The following is a 14774-nucleotide window of genomic DNA, read 5'->3' on the forward strand; positions in this document are numbered from 1 at the left end:
GACTTTGATGATCCAAAGTTACTATCACTCTATTTAAACTTAAGTATAAAGTTCAAATTCTGTCTTGTAGATAGGACATGTTAATACTTCATTTTATTGCATGATACTTTTTTGAAATTCAAAAGTACTGTAAACAGAATAGTACTTGTAATGACTTTATTTTTGCTAATATTTGCAAAGAGAACAACACTTGAATTCCAGAATCTTTTTCTTTTTAATGGGGTAGGGGGTGGGGAGGGTGTGTGTGTGGGGGGGGGGGGGGGGGGGGGGGGTGAAGAGAGGTGGCATATGGCCCAATAGGGAGGAAAATGTTGCATTATAACTAGAACAGGGGAAAAATCCTGTTGTTATGGAAGAAGTATTGTCCTAAACATGTTACACTCTAGAAGAAAATCACTTCTGTCAAAGCTTTCTGTCAAATGTATTTAAATAGCTGTTTTGCTTAAGAGCAACAAACATTGAGGGAATTTCTGTTAAATATTGGGAGGTGGGGGGACACACATTTTGGAGCGGGGAAAGGAGCCGCATTTTGACTGCAAAATATAGGCCATAAAAATACTGAATTGAAAACATATAGTAGCATTATCAATGCACAAGACAAAAATGCATCTAGTAAATTCCATAACATATACAGCATATAATTACATTACCACTCTTGCATAGCAAAAATGATTACCTGATATATTGCTAAATGTAAATGCCATTAGGAATTATCTCAATCTATATTGATGCATCTCAAGTCCAAAAACTCATGTACAAGGTTATGTAACTAGAATTATTCTACTACTATTACAAACTAACTAAGTACAATGCAACCAGTACTTTAAATATTTTCATTAATGGCACTACCCTTAATCTCTGATCTCTTTCATTTTTATCATTTCTCCCCTGCAGAACATAGTGTTCTGTTCTGTTCTGTTCTCTGTTCTGTTCTGTTCTGTTTATTTCCCTGATGTCTTATACTTTGAAATCCTTTATATTTGTTTGGAAATAACTTCAGGGATTTGATAGTTGCATCAATCAACAAAATTAAATAACAATAGAAAATTCATTTTATCTTCAAAAAAACTTTTAAATAAAAGCCTTTGTAAACTATTTCCCACTGAAATTGCTATTTTGGCAAAAACAACGAAATTTCATTCCCTCCAAATTAACCTTACCCTGCTAAATTTCTATAATGAACTTGTCCATCTTTCAATATGGACAGAACCTATAAACTGTTAAAAGGGGTGCTTACCAAAAAAGATACTGATTGAATGGCGAACAATGCAGACCATGATCAGATTGCACAAAGATGGCAGAATCACTTGCCGTCAGCAGGCTAAGGGTCAAATATTTTCCCAATACCTTATGATAATGTTCTACTAAAAGACATTATTGAATAAACTAAAAATATAAATATTTATCAATATAATTATGAAGTTCAGTAAATTACTCTAAATTACGCTAAATGACCAATATTAAAACCCTTCCAAAATATTTTGCTTTAGTTTATTCTATTCTTTTCTAAAAAAAACACAATGTTCACAGCACAACTGGTATATAACAGATCAATGTTTTTTAAACTACATTTTGTACATCTGGTAAGAGAATAATCGCATGACAGCTCATATGCAAAGTCTTTCATCATACCTTGCAGATTACTCCATTATACATGCAAATTATATCTCATTTCTCATGATGCAGCAATAGCTATTAAGTATGGGAAAGACTGTCTCAAAATAGTGTAAAAATGCCACCTGGTCATATTATTGTAAGGTAAAATGTCAGACAAAATGACCAAAACAACACCTATTGGTACAATCATTGTCAAATATTGTTTGTTTTTACTGAAAACAAAGTTTCTGCCTGATATAATATCCTCTATACTTTTTGTGGCTTCAAACCCTGCTACAGGTCCTCAAGATAGTTTACACTGATAACATTACATTTGGTAAAGTGTAACACTGAAAATGACCTATAGTGTGGACAATGTCTAAATCAAAATCTTTAGACTGTCTGAATAGATACATTCCATGCCCTGAGACTGGTGCAACCCCTTTTTGAACATTATTTTTAGCTCACCTGTCATGTAGTGACAAGATGAGCTTTTGTGATCGCATTTCGTCTGTTCACAATTTCTTGTGTGAACACTAAAGTGATCACATTTTGCAATGAATTTTAATCAAACTTGCACACAACTTGTATTGGCATAATATCTCGGTTCCTTTTGAAAACTGGTTAGATCCCATCATGGGTTCAAGAGTTATGGCCCCTGAAAGAGCCAAAATTTGCTATTTTGGCTTTTGCAGCCATATAGAGACTTCATTTATGGTTTGATTTGAAACAAACTTGCAAAATATCTTTAGCAACAAGATATCTTGAATTCCATGATGAATCTGTCAGATCCAATAATAGGTTCCGGAGTTATGGCCCCTGATTGACCCCTGAAAGAGCCAAAATTTGTTTATTTTTACCTTGTGAACATGACAGAAGTGACATTTTATATTTGACCTGAACCACACTTACACACAACTTAAGTCACAATAAGATCTTGGTTCCTTTCGAAAACTGGCTAGATTCCATCATGGGTTCAGGAGTTACTGCCCCTGAAAGGCGCAAAATTTTCTATTATGGCCCTTTTAGCCAAATAGAGGTTTCATTTATGCTTTGATTTGATACAGACTTGCACACAATGTTTATCTTGATAATCTTTAGGCCGAGTTCTAAACTAATTCATGTGGGGTCAAAAACTAGGTCACCAGGTCAAATCAAACAAAAAGCTTGTTAACACTTTAGAGGCCACATTTATGATCCTATCTTCATGAAACTTGGTCAGAATAGTTATCTTGATAATTCCTAGGTAAAGTTCCAAACTGGGTCATATGGGCTCAAAAACTGGGTCACTGGTCAATCCAAAGAAAACCTTGTTAACACTCTTGAGGTTGAATTTATGACACTTGGTCAGAATTTTAATCTTGATCATTCCTAAGCCAAGTTTGAATCTGGGTCATGTGGGGTCAAAAACTATGTCACACGCTCAAAGCAAAGGAAAAGCTTGTTAACACTCCTGAGGCCGTATTTATGACACTATCTATCTACATGAAACTTGTTAAGAATGTTTACCGTGATGATTCCCATGCAAAGTTCAAAACTGGGTCAAAGAGTAGGTCAACACTCAAGTCAAATGAAAAACTTGTTAACACTGTAGAGGCCACATTTATGACCCTATCTTCATGAAACTCAGAATGTTTATCTTGATGATTCCAAGGCCAAGTTTAACAGCAGGGCTCCAGATAAGATGCGTATTAGCGTAAATTATGCTTTGAAATAATGCATATACGCATGTCTGATAATTTTTAAGCGTATAAAAACGTATATGAAATTACAGAAACGCAGGTGATGACTTTTTACTAGCGTAAACAAAACCTGAATCCTCTGGATGCTTAACGTAACAGAGCACGGTCAGCATTAATTCTCCTACAATGAACATTCACACGCATTGAATGGTACTCTATAAACCTAGGTTAAACTAATATATTATACACTCAGTTTGTGCGTAAATTAAACAGTTGTGAATTATTATATTGATGGTACAGTAGTGTATTTAAATTTTTAAAGCGGAGTCCATTTAAAATATCAACTTCCGGTGCGGAGTAAACAACAAAAATGTCTCTTTCATAGAATGTAAAATGTGAACAAACGCTCTACACATTCTTTAAGCCAACAAAAAATTATCCCCATACTGAATATTTTCTACTGGATTTGGTAGTGAGTGTGAAGCCAAAGCAAGCCAAGGGAGAAAAAAGAATCAAAAACATGAATGCTGAATTCATAATTTTAACATGTCCAAAACATTGTGGAATGATACTTATTTCACTTGGGTAATGATTACATTTTACTCGGACTTTATCATAGACTCTCTGGGTAATATCTCAAATCTTAAACTAAAATAAAGGTATTAAGTCCATACAAGATTTCAATGAAACTTTAAAATGTTGTTGTTTGTAGTATTATCTGGGGCATTTGGAGTGAAAAATCTTGATTTCTAAAATAGTGTATATTTATTTCTAAAGTCACTATGTTCATTGTAAATATACTTCATAACTAAAACTGAACATTAAACAAATCCATGGGTGTTACATCCAAGAAAATTGTTATAAAACTGATTTCTGTTGTTGTTTTTTTTTTTTCACATTTACAAATTTTCAGGAGTGAAATTACTCCTATTCAATTTCAGATTTTACCATTTTACTCGTTCACAAAAATTATGATGAGTAAATACTCATAGGCCAAAAAAATTATCTGGAGCCCTGTTAACAGGTGAGCGATATAGGGTCATCATGACCCTCTTGTTTATAATTGGTATTGTTTTGCATGCTGCTCAAATGACATAACTCTTCTTTTTAAATTAGCAGTAATTTAAATTTTCTACATGCTCATATCTTTGTATATGATCAAATGGGTAACCTTTACTTGACTTTTAATATCATTTTGATATTCATTTTGATACCCATCAAAGATGTCACTTTTGTAACATTCAGATGAATGCTTCACACTTAGACCTAATCTATATTCATATCAAATAACCCAGATGCTGATTTTTGCACCCCTGGGGGTCTTTGCGACCTATCTCCTTCTAAAATAGTTATTAACTTAATTTGAATATTTCAGAGTATGATAAAAATTTCCTTTGGCTTCCTAACTACTTTACATAAAACATAAATAACATCGAACTGAAATGAGCTTGTTAGCATTTGTCATTGTATTTTGTTTACTAGTATTAAACAGAGGCTGACAGCAGTCTGTAACCTTGGTAGATATGAAAATATATGAGCCGCATATATGGATACAAATTATAAAGCAACAAGGTAGTGCTACACACACACAACATTTCCTATTCTTGTGAAATCCTGATTTTCTGGAAAATTTTACCAGGAGTGTTAGCGCAAATAAAAGGCAAAGTGGACAACATGAAATCATTCAAGAGTTTGAGGAAGATCCGGACACTGAACAATTCTGATATATAACCTGACAGAACTTTAACACTGAATACAGGAAAGTTCATGATTTTATCATTAGAACATTATTTCTGCATAAGTATGCATGTTGCCGAATAACCATGATGCATCTTCTGAATTATTAAGTTATTTAGTCCAGACAACAGACTATGAAATGACAGCATATTTGAGCAGATTTTTTGTTTGTAACATATTTTCTGTTCAGATCTGCATTTCAAACTTGTTAATATATATATATTTTATCCAAAGCTTTGTAGCATCAACCCAAGTGAGTCACTGCATCACAATAATACAAATTAAAATTCTCTCAATTGATGAAACATACGATATAAAGAACTGAATGGATGTTATACCCTACAGCATACTAGGGCTACCCTGTCTGTCTCATATATTAATTCAAATTATTTATAGAAATTAATAGAAATAGCATTATTTTATATCAGTCACTTTAGGGAGTTAGATATACTGCAAGTAGCTTTTACCCTGCTTAATTTCTAAAATGGAATGGACCATCATTCAATTTGGGCAGTACCACTTCTTATTCAAAGTGTTCACCAAACATTTACTGACTGAATAACCAACAGTGCTTGCACTGGCAAGGTATAATTAGGATAAAAGGACAATGTCCCTTTACTTCAAGAATTCCTGGAATATTCCTGAGATACTGATCAATCAATGAGTTCTGAAAACTGAAGTTCTATGTTTTGTTGCCTATGAACAGTTCTGAGAAATTCTCATTCTTATTTACTATTGTGAAAAGTTCTAGATTTATACTGTTGTTTTCGTATGAAATCAATATGAAAACTAGAGCTGCTTTTGAGAACAAGAGGGTCATGATGACCCTGGATCGCACACCTGAGTAATATGAGCTACATGTTTGAAATGTCAAACTGATGATTTTTAGAAATTTTTGGAAGATTTTCCGATGTACAATCAAGTAACCCCTGGGGCGGTGCCAATTTTACCCCAGGGGTCATGATTTGAACAAAGTTTGTAGAAGTCTACTAGGCAATGTTACATATCAAATATCTAAGATCTAGGCCTTCTGGTTTATTTTTAGCAAATTTATGAAGATTTCCCTATGTACAATTATCAAGTAACCCCATGGGGCGGGGTCAATTTGACCCTGGCGGTCATGATTTGAGTAAATTTCGTAGAAGTCTACTAGGCAATGCTACATGTCAAATATCTAAGCTCTAGGCCTTCTGGTTTATTTTTAGAAAATGTTTGAAGATTTACCTATGTAAAATCAAGTGACCCCTGGGGCAGGGTCAATCTTGACCCCGGGGGTCATAATTTGAATAAATTTTGTAGAGGTCCACTACGCAATGCTACATGTCAAATATATAAGCTCTAGGCCTTCTGGTTTATTTTTAGGAAATTTATGAAGATTTCCCTATGTATGTACAATCAAGTGACCCCTGGGGCAGGGTCATGATTTGAAAATTTTTTGTAGAGGTCCACTACGCAATGCTACACGTCAAATATCTAAGCTCTAGGCCTTCTGGTTTATTTTTTTAAAAATTTTGAAGATTTTCCTATGTTAAATCAAGTGACCCCTGGGGCGGGGTCAATTTTGACCCGGGGGTCATGATTTGAACAAATTTTGTAGAGGTCCAGTACACAATGCTACATGTCAAATATCTAAGCTCTAGGACTTCTGGTTTATTTTTTTTTTTAAATTTGAAGATTTTCCTATGTAAAATCAAGTGACCCCTGGGGCGGGTTCAATTTTGACCCCGGGGTCATGATTTGAACAAACTTGGTAGAGGTCCACTAGGCAATGCTTAACACCAAATATCTAAGCTCTAGACTTCTGGTTTTTGGAAGAAGATTTTTAAAGTTTTTCCTTTCTGTTGCCATGGCAACCAGAGTTCTCCATGGAATTCAGTTTTTTGAACAATTTTGAAAGGGGGCCACCCAAGGATCATTCCTGTGAAATTCGGTGTAATTCTGCCCAGTGGTTTTCAAGAGGAAGATTTTTTTAGAAATTGTTGACGGACGACGGACATCAAGCGGTCACAATAGCTCACCTTGTCACTGCATGACTGGTGAGCTAAAAAACGCATGTCTCCCACAACTGCCTAATCATCTGAATAGTTATGTATCTGAGACCACCATGCACCAATGACTTAGAGTGCGGATACTGGCACCAACCATGCACCAATGACTTAGAGTGCGGATACTGGCACCAACCATGCACCAATGACTTAGAGTGCGGATACTGGCACCAACCATGCACCAATGACTTAGAGTGCGAATACTGGCACCAACCATGCACCAATGACTTAGAATGCAGATACTGGCACCAACCATGCACCAATGGCACCAACCATGCACCAATGACCTGGAGTGCAGATACTGGCACCAACCATGCACCAATGACTTAGAATGCGGATACTGGCACCAACCATGCACCAATGACTTAGAGTGCGGATACTGGCACCAACCATGCACCAATGACTTAGAGTGCGGATACTGGCACCAACCATGCACCAATGACTTAGAAAGCGGATACTGGCACCAACCATGCACCAATGACTTAGAGTGCGGATACTGGCAACAACCATGCACCAATGACTTAGAGTGCGGATACTGGCACCAACCATGCACCAATGACTTAGAGTGCGGACACTGGCATCAACCATGCACCAATGACTTAGAGTGCGGATAGGGTCGGATACCGGTTCCCGGTATCGGTACAATACCGAATAAGCACTTCGAAAGGTACCGGTATATACCGTTTCGTAAAAGAACCAGTTCCGATTTCGGTATTTCCATAAAAGTAAAAACAAAATTCTTACAAAATCTGCGGCAAAATAAAGCAGAAATTTAAGCAAATTGCGTAATAACGCGATCGACATTGTTAAATTACTGTGAAACCGCTCAGAGTAACCTCCCTTGAAACGGAGAGCTAACCCTGCGAATAGTTTCATATGCTAAATATTACCTGAAATACTTCTTTTCCAGTCGTTTTAAACAACGTAAACCAATACTTAATTTCAAAATATACGACACTATTTTTCTTTGTAGTTTTCTTTAAAAACCAATGAAAAAAAAATGATGTAAATAAAAAAAAATACGAGACTAAGCTGTAACCTACGTAAACAAATAATCGGTTTTCGCGAACCATTAGAAATAATGTTATTGTTGGAATGTTGGTTGTTTCAAGTGTTTTGAAGGTTATTGTTCAATTAAAAATGTGTTGCAAAGTGTTTCACTTTAAAAACATTACTAGTCAACCTAGTCGAAGATTATCATGAGTGAGAATGAGTCCGACTTGTTAGAGGGATAATTTGAAAGCTAATAAGTGTTCAGTTTAACAGTTCTAGACAGTACTGACCTTTAAAAGCATTACTACAGTGAGGGTATTCATAGATTTAAATTGCATAGTGAGTGAGGTATCTGCCCTAGATTTTTATTTTTGAAACTAGTCTGTAAGATTTGTTTATTTTTTACTCTTTCATAATCTAATACATACAACATTCCATTAACAAACTTAAAATTTTTATGTAAATCTACTTACATAGGTGTATATAATACTAAGTAAAACACTGCTTATGTAATGTACTACAAAGCATGGTATCGGTATCGGTATCGTTAAAAATACCGTATCATTTCGTTGGTATCGGTACCGGTATCGGACCACTTCGTCCTCAACGATATCCAACCCTAAGTGCAGATACTGACATCAACCATGCACCAATGACTTTGAGTGAGGATACTGGCATCAACCATGCACCAATGACTTAGAGTGCGGATACTGGCATCAACCATGCACCAATGATTTAGAGTGCAGATACTGGCATCTGTATTATAGTAACAGAGAGATTTTCTGTATAATTCTCAAGAATTTCAATGGTGTTACCGGTATTATAACAAAAATATTAAACCATTCTACTGTACACCAGGGGAGACAAAATTAACTATTATACCTCAGTCTTTTGTCTAGATATTGTCAACCCTTGAAACTGAATGTCACCACTTATATAATATCATTACACTTCACATTTTTTTCTGTAATGATATAATAGATGATATTAAAGGTCATTCCTCCATATTAATATTTGAAAACTGTTTACAGCAAGAGTTTTGTTCACAGAAGTAACCATGACAAATTATATTAACAATAATAAAATGCAAATTCCCACTTTATGTCAGATTTTATTGGCCATTTTGACAGATTCATTTAATGTCACAATTAAGACATACATGATTTAAATAACAATAATGAATTAACATAACTCTTAAAACAGGTGTTTTACCACATTATATATAAATCAAAGATAAGTGACTGCCTTGAATTACAAATAACCTACTAAGACCAGCGTTGGATGGAGGGGTAAGGGGTGGCAGGGAGACAGGGCAGATTTTATTTTCATTTCTGGTGTATTTATCAATAATATCCGCTGTATGAAAGGGTAAAAATTGATAAAACAAAACAAAACTACAGAATTTGTGTCAACTGACTTAACTTAAGAGCTATTGAAAAAAATAAGTTCTTTTAGATAATTGTCGAAATAAAAAGGAGACAACTTGATGTGTTTCAACAGGACACAAGCGACCCCACTCTTGTCACTGCATATGTACACACATATTTGACAAAGTCAAGGGCCATTACTCTGTTCTGACTTTCTGAAATCCCAGTTCAAACACCAGGTGTGCATGCTGGATAACAATTCTGTAAGGTTTCATGACTCTATGTCAAATACTTTTAAGAGATATGCACAACACAATTTCAACAGATGGATAGATAGATGGACAAACCTTAGAGTGCCACTTATAATATTTTTGGGGCAAGCAGGGATAATAATCAAGTAATTATTTAATCATGGTCTTTAAATGCCAAGCTAAAATAATAAAAATTTAATCAAGAAGAAGTACTGTCTCCTTAATAGCTCAATAGTTTTTTCTTGTGCTTCAGCTTCACCCTGTAGACAAAGGATTATATTATTGTGGTGCTATACAGTAATACAAGTATTATTTAATCATGTCTTATAAAGCCAAATTATTGAAATAATAAAAATTTAATCAAGAAGAAGCACTGTCTCCTTAATAGCTCAATAGTTTTTTCTTGTGCTTCAGCTTCACCCGGCAGACAGACAGGGATTATATTGACATTGTAGGTTTGCTACTTCAGTACATACAAGCTTATAATCTGTTTGATCACCCAAATATTTATTGAATCATTACCTTTTATCGATTGATCAATATATGATATGCATTTGCTACTTTAATATGGCTTTTCCAAAACCAAAAATAACCAATAAATGACATGTGACAGTTCGGGTCTCAATACAGCTATAATATATATTTCCTAACTTAAGACTTTTTCTTGATTCAGATTAATATGGAAGATTGTTTTAAAGCTCTTCAGAAACTTTCGAGGATGTCTGTAGGCAGAAATCAAACTTGGGAGATATGAAGTATCACAACTACAACTAGATGTGTGTCCATAGGACACTGTTGCCATCACTCCTGTCACTAGGTCAAGGGACACAACTCTGGTCTGGCTGTGTGAAAATTTCCAAATTAAAATACAAGGTGCACAGCTTCACATGCTTAATAACAATCCCGTGAGGTTTGATGACTATAGATCATATATTTCAAGATTATGCACAATACAAATTTAGACTGGAAGACTGATGGACAAGGGCAAACCTAAGTGCCTCCTAAAAATTGAGTGAGTGGAGAGGAGAGGGGCACAAAACACAGGACAGGCAGGGGCAATAATCAAGTCATTAATCTATTATGGTGTTACTGACAAGCTGAAATAACAAAAAGTTAATTAAAAAGAAGTGCTGTCACCATAATCCTTTCTTGTGCTTCAATTTTAACCCTGCAGACAAGCAGGAATAATATTGACATTGCAGGTCTGTCACTTAAGGTACATACAGGCTTATAATCTGTTTGATCAAATCCCAAATACTTACTGAGGAATCATTATACTTTATTGATTGATCAATATTTAGCATTAACTTCCTACTGACAGCTTTCACAAAACCACAAATAACATCAATGAATAACATGTTCAGCTCTCAATACAGCTATAATCCATATTTCGTTTAAAACTTATTATTAGATTCAGAAATCTCTTTGGTAACTTTCGAGTAGTCTGCAGGAAGAAATGAAACTTGGAGATATGAAGTATCACAACTATAACAAGTCTACAAGATGTGTTCTCTGTGACAATTTGATAAAAGACACTGTGTCTGCAAAATCATTTGATCTCCACCTCTGATTCATGTGGGGAAGTTGGCAGTTACTTGCAGATAACAGGTATGTACTGGTACAGAATCCAGGAACACTGGTAAGGTTAACTGCCTATATTTACATAACTGAAATACTGTTAAAAAATGGCGTTAAACCCAAAAGAAACAAACAAACAAAACAACTAGATGTGTGTCTTTACGACAATGGTGCTACCCACTCCTAGCTGTCACTGTATGTGTATTTTTGACTAAGTCAAGGGACGTAACTCTGGTCTGAGAGTGTGAAATCCCAGTTAAAACACCAGCACCCTTTGGTTATCTTTAATCAATTCTGGTTAACTAACCTGTTTGGTTATCACATTGTATAAACCAAGATAACCAAATGGTTAGTTAACCAAATCAGATAAAATTGTTACCACTGGTTAATTTAACAAATCCATCCCGTCATGCGGTATCTTGGTGCTTGCCAAGGTGGAAGACAAAACAAAACATGGAAGCTCCAGCCGCAAAGAAACCAACAGTCAAAGCAAAACCTTTTCAATGTCCTATGTCAATCCACAATGAGATCCTCCAGCTTGTCCAAATTTTCAGTTTCGTCGAAGTTCCTCGTTGTCCAAGTCGTCAGTTTGTCGGTTTATTCATCTTAACTGTCTAGGTCATCTGGTGCTTGGTATAAGTGCAGCCATTTTGTATCATGTTAACTTTTAACCAGTATCAGAGAGGTTGGTTAAATTTAACCAGAAACTTGCTCCGGTTAAATTTTACCAAAGTTTTGTACAATAAGATAACCAAAAATTTTAACAACTAGAAATGTGTCCATGGGACACAGATGCCCCCACTATATGACAAAGGACACAATTTTTTTCCTAGGTCAGGGGCCATAACTCCTACAATACTGAATGAATCCGGACGCAAAACTCCAGGTGCACAACTGCACATGCTGACCAACATTCCTGTAAACTTTGGTGACTCTAGGTCAAACAATTTTGGAGCTACGCACGACAGAACATTAAAATGACCAATTTTAACTAAGTCAGGGGCCATAACTCCTACATATGATGAACGACTGCAAACCAGTGCACAACTGCACTGTGACCAATTGAACTGGACTCAGTGAAATCTTGGACTATGTCCACACTTAATTGATCATTTTCTAAGTCTGGGCAACTCTACATACTGAAGAATCCGACGCGAACCCAGTGCACAACTGCACACGACCACATTCCTGTAAACTTTGGTGACTCTAGGTGAAATACTTTTGGAGCTATGTGCGACACAACATTAAATTGATCAATTTTTTACTAAGTCTGGGGCCATAACTCCTACATGACTGAATGAATCCGGACGCGAAACCCCAGGTGCACAACTACACACACTGACCAACATTCCTGTAAAGTTTTGTGACTCTAAGTCAACTACTTTTGGAGCTAGGTGCGACACAACACTAAAATGACCAATTTTTACTAAGTCAGGGCCCATAACTCATATATGACTGAATGAATCTGGAGGGGAAACCCCAGGTGCACAACCACACATGCTGACCAACATTCCTGTAAAGTTTTGTGACTCTACGTCAAATACTTTTCGAGCTAGGCGCGACACAACATTCTCGGAAGGACGGATGGACAAGGGCAAATCTATATGCCCACCCACAAAGTGGGGGAATAAAAATGGTAATTTAACCAGCAGTTAACCCACTGGTTAAATTTAACCAAGCTTTACACAATTGGGTGCTGTTGCACAACTTCACATGCTGAATAACAATCCAGTAAGGTTTGATGACTCCTGGTCAAATATTATTTTGAGATATGCACAACCCACAGATGGACAGCTGAATGCAGGCAGACAGATGGACGGACAAGGGAAAATCTAAGTGTCCCACACCCCTAAACAAAATTTTTGGGACACAATAACTTTAACATTGTCAAGAAGTTGTGTGTCATAACAAGAGTTGTCCGTAAGACAGCACGCTCCACTATTCGGAGATTTGACAGTAAAATGAATATATGTCTCAATAACAGACCTCTACTTTTAAAAGGAAAATACACCAAGGGGCATAATTCTGTCAAGACACAAATTAGAGTTATTGGGATTGTTACCACACATGCAGATGATGATGGTTAAGATAGATTTTGAGTTTCAAGTAATTATCTTATATAGTACCAAACTTATGTCCAGAAAATGAAGTTTGTCAAAAAATTTAAGTATGAAAGGGGCATAATTTGGTCAAAAATACAAATCAAGAGTTATGGGAATTGTTACCACATATGCAGATGATGATGATAAAGATACATTTTAAGTTTCGAGTCTTTATCTTATATTGTACTAAAGTTATATCCAGAAAGCTAAGATTGCCAAAAAACATTAAGTATGAAAAGGGCACAATTCTGTCAAAAATACAATAAGAGTTATGGGGATTGTAACCACACATGAAGATGATGATTATAAAGAAATATTTTTAATTTCAATCATTATCTTTTAAAGTACCAAAGATATGTCTATAAACAAAGCTTTCGAAAAAATTTAACATGAAAATAATTCCAAGTATAACAACTTTGTGACCTTGACCTTGGGTATAATGGGCCCAGCCCCTGCACATACCTTGTTTGTATGCTGGACAATGTTTATGTGAACTTACAGTAAGATATAAGCAATAGTAACAAAGATATGACAGAAAAGCAATTAGGTTGCCGGAAAACTTTAACCTTAAAAATAACCCAAGTATAACACCTTGGTGACCTTGACCATGGGTATAATGGGCCCAGCCCATGCACATACCTTGTTTGTATACTGGACAATGTTTATGTGAAGTAACAGTAAGATAAAACCAATAGTCACAAAGATATGACAGAAAAACAAAGGTTGCCGAAAAACTTTAACCTTAAAAATAACCCAAGCATAACACCTTGGTGACCTTGACCTTGGCTATAATGGGCCCAGCCCCTGCACATACTTTGTTTGTATGCTGCACAATGTTTATGTGAAGTTACAGTAAGATATAAGCAATAGTAACAAAGATATGACAGAAAAACAAAGGTTGCCGAAAAACTTTAACCAAGAAAGGTCACGCCGACTCCAACGCCAGGGCGAGTAAAATAGCCCCCCTATTCTTTGAATAGTGGAGCTAAAAACAGACCATTTGTAGCATCTTCAGCACAAAATCCTTATTTCTTTCTTGTTTAAAACCTTCAGTTTTGGCACAATTAATTTTGTTGGACTGAGAAAATTTTCTGACAAAGTTAGAGGTAATTATTGCCAACCTAAAGTGTTCATTAGAGTCTTAAAAAACTTTCACTGCAGCTAAAACAATTTAATTATTCATTCCTTTAAGACAAGGGTGGTATAGATGAGAGAACTTTTCTCATGCAAGAATCTTCCATAATCAATTTAGCTGGAACATTTCATTCCACTATGGAAAACACAGTGGAAAGAGGGTGTCCCATATTTTACCATACATGTGTGAAAAGTGTTTAAATCTATAAAGCAAAATACTGACGTATATTTATGAAGGCAATGACCCTTTCAGTATTAGAAAACTTCTTTTTTTTTTGCTCTCTTCACA

General features: G+C 35.6%; 2 protein-coding genes across 2 annotated transcripts in view; both read right to left on the reverse strand.

The window, feature by feature from the left end:
• Positions 1–14774, reverse strand: part of LOC128558352 (protein O-mannosyl-transferase TMTC4-like) — a 50781-nt gene that overhangs the window by 35056 nt on the left and 951 nt on the right. The window lies entirely within an intron of this gene.
• The window catches only part of LOC128558353 (uncharacterized), a 78861-nt gene that overhangs the window by 3122 nt on the left and 60965 nt on the right, over positions 1–14774 (reverse strand). The gene's annotated exons all lie outside the window — the stretch shown is intronic.

This window comes from Mercenaria mercenaria, chromosome 7 (genome assembly GCF_021730395.1).
Source record: "Mercenaria mercenaria strain notata chromosome 7, MADL_Memer_1, whole genome shotgun sequence".
NCBI lineage: Eukaryota > Metazoa > Mollusca > Bivalvia > Venerida > Veneridae > Mercenaria > Mercenaria mercenaria.